The sequence below is a fragment of the Corvus cornix genome, chromosome 15 (genome assembly GCF_000738735.6).
Source record: "Corvus cornix cornix isolate S_Up_H32 chromosome 15, ASM73873v5, whole genome shotgun sequence".
Taxonomy (NCBI): domain Eukaryota; kingdom Metazoa; phylum Chordata; class Aves; order Passeriformes; family Corvidae; genus Corvus; species Corvus cornix.
In genome coordinates this window covers 13,872,719-13,877,891 of record NC_046345.1, presented here as the reverse complement: position 1 = coordinate 13,877,891, position 5,173 = coordinate 13,872,719, and the positions used below count along the sequence as shown (strand labels likewise).

General features: G+C 56.1%; 1 long non-coding RNA gene across 1 annotated transcript; it reads left to right on the top strand.

Moving 5' to 3' along the window:
* Positions 1 to 1,078: 1,078 nt before the first annotated feature.
* Positions 1,079 to 4,620, top strand: LOC120410851. Its single transcript, XR_005603186.1, has 4 exons — positions 1,079 to 1,277; positions 2,431 to 2,675; positions 3,323 to 3,406; positions 3,537 to 4,620. It is a non-coding gene; the product is annotated as an uncharacterized LOC120410851 (long non-coding RNA).
* The last annotated feature ends 553 nt before the right edge of the window (positions 4,621 to 5,173 follow it).

The window sequence follows — 5,173 nt, the reverse complement described above, 5'->3', positions numbered from 1 at the left end:
ACTCCTCACTCCCCACCCAGAGGTCACATCACCGATTAATCACGCTGAAGAGCCCCTCAATTATCTGAAACCACGATTACCCCAACCCATTCCACGTCCCTCATGACATTTGGATAACTGAGGTTGTTCTGTATTATTATTATTTTTCAATTGTGGTAATTATTGTACATTAAACCATTAGCATTCATTACTCCTACAGTGTGTAATTAGAACAATGGTGGATGGATTGCTACCGACTCTAATGAAGTTTTTATAATTGTAATTTATGGTCGTCAAATTACCTTTCTTAAAAATGAAGGCTAATATTAGCCTCTTAAGTTATGGGGAGGGGGTGGTAATTACTGCTAATTGATGCTTCTTGTTTGCTCTCCACACAGAGCAATGCCGATCCCATCCTGGAGCAGGGAAAACTGGGAGGGGATCCTATGGATTTCTGTCACTGTCTGAAGGGCAGGAGGGTGACAAGGGGATGGACCAGGCTCTGCTCGGTGCTGCAGGAACTGAAACCCAGCAGGTTCCACCTGAACATCGGGGAGAATTCCCTCACGGGTTGTCCAGAGAGGTTTGTGGAGTCTCCTCCTCTGAGGTACCCAGAAGCTGTCTGGACACAATCCCAAGTGAGGTGCTCAGGGAATGAGAGGGTGGTTCGGTGACCTCCAGCGGTCCCTCCCAGCCCCAGCCACTGATCTGGTGATTTGGGGATCCCTCCAGTCTCCACCTAGATCAGGATGGAGAAACATCCTCGGACAGCCGCGTTCACTGGGCCCATGCCATGACACCGTGACGGGGTGGAGGAATGGCAGAACCATGGAATATCCTGAGTGGGAAGGGCCCCACAGGGATCATGGATCCAGCTCCCAGCCCTGCCCAGACACCCCAGCAACCCCACCCTGGGCATCCCTGGCAGCGCTGTCCAAACGCTCCTGGAGCTCTGGCAGCCTCGGGGCCGTGCCCATTCCCTGGGGAGCCTGGGCAGTGCCCAGCAGCCTCTGGGGGAAGAACCTTTCCCTGCTCTCCAGCCTGAGCCTGCCTGGCCCAGCTCCAGGAGCTCCCTGGATGCTGTCCCTGGCCCAGGAAGCAGAGATCGGAGCTGCCCCTCCACTGCCCCTCCTGAGGAAGCCGCAGCCCCCGACGAGTCTCTCCTTGGTCTCCTCCAGGCAGAACAATCCAGAGGACCTCCGCCGCTCTTTGTGTGGAGGAAACGCCGCGGGACGCGTGCTGGGAATGTGCTGGGAATGCTGCTGGCTCGGTGTGGAGCAGGAGGAGCAGCATCCCTGGTGGGCAGCCCGGGGGTCAGTGGGCAGGGATGGGGCAGAGAGAGGGAGAGGGCAGGGAACGGGCAGAGGGAGAGGGCAGGGAACGGGCAGAGGGAGGATCGGGCAGAGGGAGGATCGGGAGAGGGGACAGGGCAGGGAACGGGCAGAGGGAGGATGGGGAGAGGGCAGGAACGGGCAGAGGGAGGATCGGGACAGGGCAGGGAACGGGCAGAGGGAGGATCGGGAGAGGGCAGGGATGGGGCAGAGAGAGGGAGAGGGCAGGGAACGGGCAGAGGGAGGACGGGGAGAGGGCAGGGAACGGGCAGAGGGAGGATCGGGCAGAGGGAGGATCGGGAGAGGGGACAGGGCAGGGAACGGGCAGAGGGAGGATGGGGAGAGGGCAGGAACGGGCAGAGGGAGGATCGGGAGAGGGGACAGGGCAGGGAACGGGCAGAGGGAGGATGGGGAGAGGGCAGGGATGGGGCAGAGAGAGGGAGAGGGCAGGGAACGGGCAGAGGGAGGACGGGGAGAGGGCAGGGAACGGGCAGAGGGAGGATCGGGCAGAGGGAGGATCGGGAGAGGGGACAGGGCAGGGAACGGGCAGAGGGAGGATGGGGAGAGGGCAGGAACGGGCAGAGGGAGGATCGGGACAGGGCAGGGAACGGGCAGAGGGAGGATGGGGAGAGGGCAGGGAACGGGCAGAGGGAGGATGGAGAGAGGGCAGGAACGGGAAGAGGGAGGATCGGGACAGGGCAGGGAACGGGCAGAGGGAGGATCGGGACAGGGCAGGGAACGGGCAGAAGGAGGAGAGGGAGAGGGCAGGGAACGGGCAGAGGGAGGATGGGGAGAGGGCAGGAAGGGGCAGAAGGAGGATGGGGAGAGGGCAGGGAACGGGCTCGGGAAGATCGGGACAGGGCAGGGAAGAGCCCCGCCGCTGGCCATGGTGCTGACCGGCCCCTCCGCGCCCCGAGAGCCCGCGGGGAGGGTTGGGCATCCTCCCCCCGACAGCTGAACCTGGCAGGAGGGGAAGGGCTCCATCCTGCCCTGTAATGATTATTTTTTGTTGTGGTTATGAGTTCAAAATAAGCCGCGCCTCGGCGTCCCAGCGGGGGCCGGGTTTTGCTTTAATTGCCTCTGTCTGAATCAATTTAGGCTCAATTATGCTCCTCCTTAGGTGTAATTGAGATGTTGGTGCCTATCTCTCGGAGGTGGAGGCAATCATCCGCCGAAGCGCTGCGGGACAGAGAGGCAGAGCAGCGGCTTGATCACCTCCCTAATGGCCGGTCCTGGGTGAGCTCGGGAGGAGGATTCCCGCAATCCGCTCCGCTCCTGCAGGCTCCCAGGGAGCATCGAGGCCCCTAAACCGGTTAGGAAGCTCCAGGCGTTGGCACTACCTGGATTACAAAGCTCGTCATGGAGGTGTGTGCCAGGCCCTGGAGAGGACAAACAGAGGAGCCCTTGCCACCAGAAGGCTCCAAACTTCAAGCTCCACACTACAAACATTATCGGGAGCTGGTTTTCTTGGGCAAGGTTTCCTACATGGGTGGGACAGGCAATTATGCCAACTCTCCAAGCTGGAATATCCATCTCCCATCAGGTTGTCCTCAAGCTGTAGGTCCAGGTCTTCTGCTTGGCCTCAAAACGAAAATTTAGTGCTAATACACGAGGAAGAGATAAATTTTCACTGTTTTAGCAACAGTTTTAAGATTTTTTTTTTCTTAGAACTAACAAGAGAAGAAAAAAAGTGAATCGAGTTTGGGTTTTTTGGGGTGGTGGTGGTGTTTATTGGGTTGGCCTGCTGGGTTTTTTGTCTGGAAGAGGCCAATTCACTGTCGTTTTCCTGCATTGCTCGGATCTAAGGTAAGGCTCATCAGAAAGCAAAAGGCTGACTCTGAGACCTCTGCCTCATTCTTTGTCACAATTAGACAACTGGTCAGCAGAGGGATTTGTCAGAGGTTTAAAAAAAGAGAAGAAAGCATTTCTTCACTTTTGACTGACCTTCAGGAGGTTCATGTTTTTGCCCTCAAATATGGCACAAACCCAGCACTTACATCTTGGTCTTTTAGTAATGCACCGGCTGTTCCTCATCCCCAATCCCCACAAAAATGGAAAAATATGGAGTGGAGGAGTATTGCTGAGAAGTGTCACTGGTGAGTAGTGGTTCTTTTGTAAAGGATGGTTGTGGCTTTTCGAACAACCCTATTTTCCACTTAAAAAAAAAAAAAAAAGGAAAGGAAAAATATTCTATAGAAGTTTTAAACCCAAGGATTTTGTTTGCAGGTCTCAGCAGGTAGTTCTTGGCTGTGAAGCACCACAAGTGCCTTCCTCATCCAGAGAGGAGTGCTGGTGATGGGAGGCTGGGCTGGCCTTTCCCTCCTTCCTCCCACAGGGATTGTTCTCCCGTCATCCAGTTCCCAGGAACGTGAAGAAGCAGCGAGGATTGATGAACGTTCCATGAGCAGCAGTGCTGAGGAGAGGCCAAACACTCTGGTGTCCTTAGGCTGTGGCCCTAAGGACCACCTGGACCACCCAGCCCCACAGGATGGTCCTGGCCCTACCTGGGGGTTCCACCAAGGCACCCCCAGCCAGCTCCTGCAATGCCTTTGTAGCCTCGTGCTGCTGCTGCCTCTGCCTTCCGTGGGCTGCCAGCAACTGGGGCAGCCTGGGCCAGGTCTGCACTGGGCCAGAAGTTCATGGAATCAGGGAATGGTTTGGCTTGGAAGTGTCCTCTGAAGGCCACCTAGACCAACCCTCAGGTTGCTAAGAGCCCCATCTAACGTGACCATGAGTGTTTCCGGGGATGGAGCATCCACAACCAGTCCAGAGCTTCATCCCCTTCAGCATGAAGCAGCTCTTCCTTCTATCTCTCCTGAATCTCCCCTCTTTTAGGTTAAAACCACGACCCCTTGTCCTGTTGCTGTAGACCCTGACAAGAAGTTTGCTCCAGCTCTCTTGGAGCCCCCTGAGGCACCAGAAGGGCTCTGAGGTCTCCTTTTCTTCTCCAGGCTGAACAACCCCGGTTCTTGCAGAATTTTCCATGGGAGGGTTGCTCCAGCCTTCGGAGCACGTTTGTGGCTGCTCCAACAGGTCCCTGCCTTATTCCTTCGGGAGCCGGCGATCCCGATTCACACCCGCCACGTGCTGGATCCTTCTCTTCCAGCCCAAGGCTGAAATAAGCCGGGTTGGCAGCGCACGGAGCACCCACGCAGGGCCCGCAGCGCCCTCCCCGCCCCGCACCGAGGCGGCTGCTGCTGCCTTTGAGCCGCTGGCAGGGCCTGGGCGCAGCCCTGATTAGATCGCTGTCACCAGGGAACAGGAAGGTTAATTGCCATTCTCTTTGTGTGCCGCTCGGAGAGGAGACCAATTTCAGCTCAGTAGCAACAAAGTGTTGCCTGCTTGCTTTGGAGGGGGGCAGGGGGAGAGCAAAGAAAGTGGAGGGCAGGGAGGGAGGGGAAGGAGGGAGGGAGGGGAAGGAGGGAGGGGAGAGGGGGTGTTGGACAAGCGGGCGGGATTGTGCGTGGACTTTGAGCATAGCTGTGTCTTGTCTGGTCTAGCAAAAGAGAAGTGCTTAACAAGTATTAAGAGACACAAATAATTCTCCTTTTCTCCTCTCGCCCATTCTTTTCTCTCTTTCTCTTTGCTTGTAAATCCTGCTTATCGCATCTGAATAGCAGAATGGTTTCACACCGGACCTTTAATCTGGCCCAGAGCAGCCCCCAGAGGGGCAAAGTGGCTGAGGATTACCTTTTATTTTATTTGATTTTTTTTTTTTTAGCTTTCTTCCACTCCTCCCCTCCCTTGTGGTGGTGTGGGGTTTTTTTTCTTCTTTCCTCTTGCTCTGCATTTGTTCTTGGAAGGAGTGAGGAGCAAAGGCTTAAGGGGGGGAAGGGGAAAAAAGAAGTGTGTAGGGGGTGTTA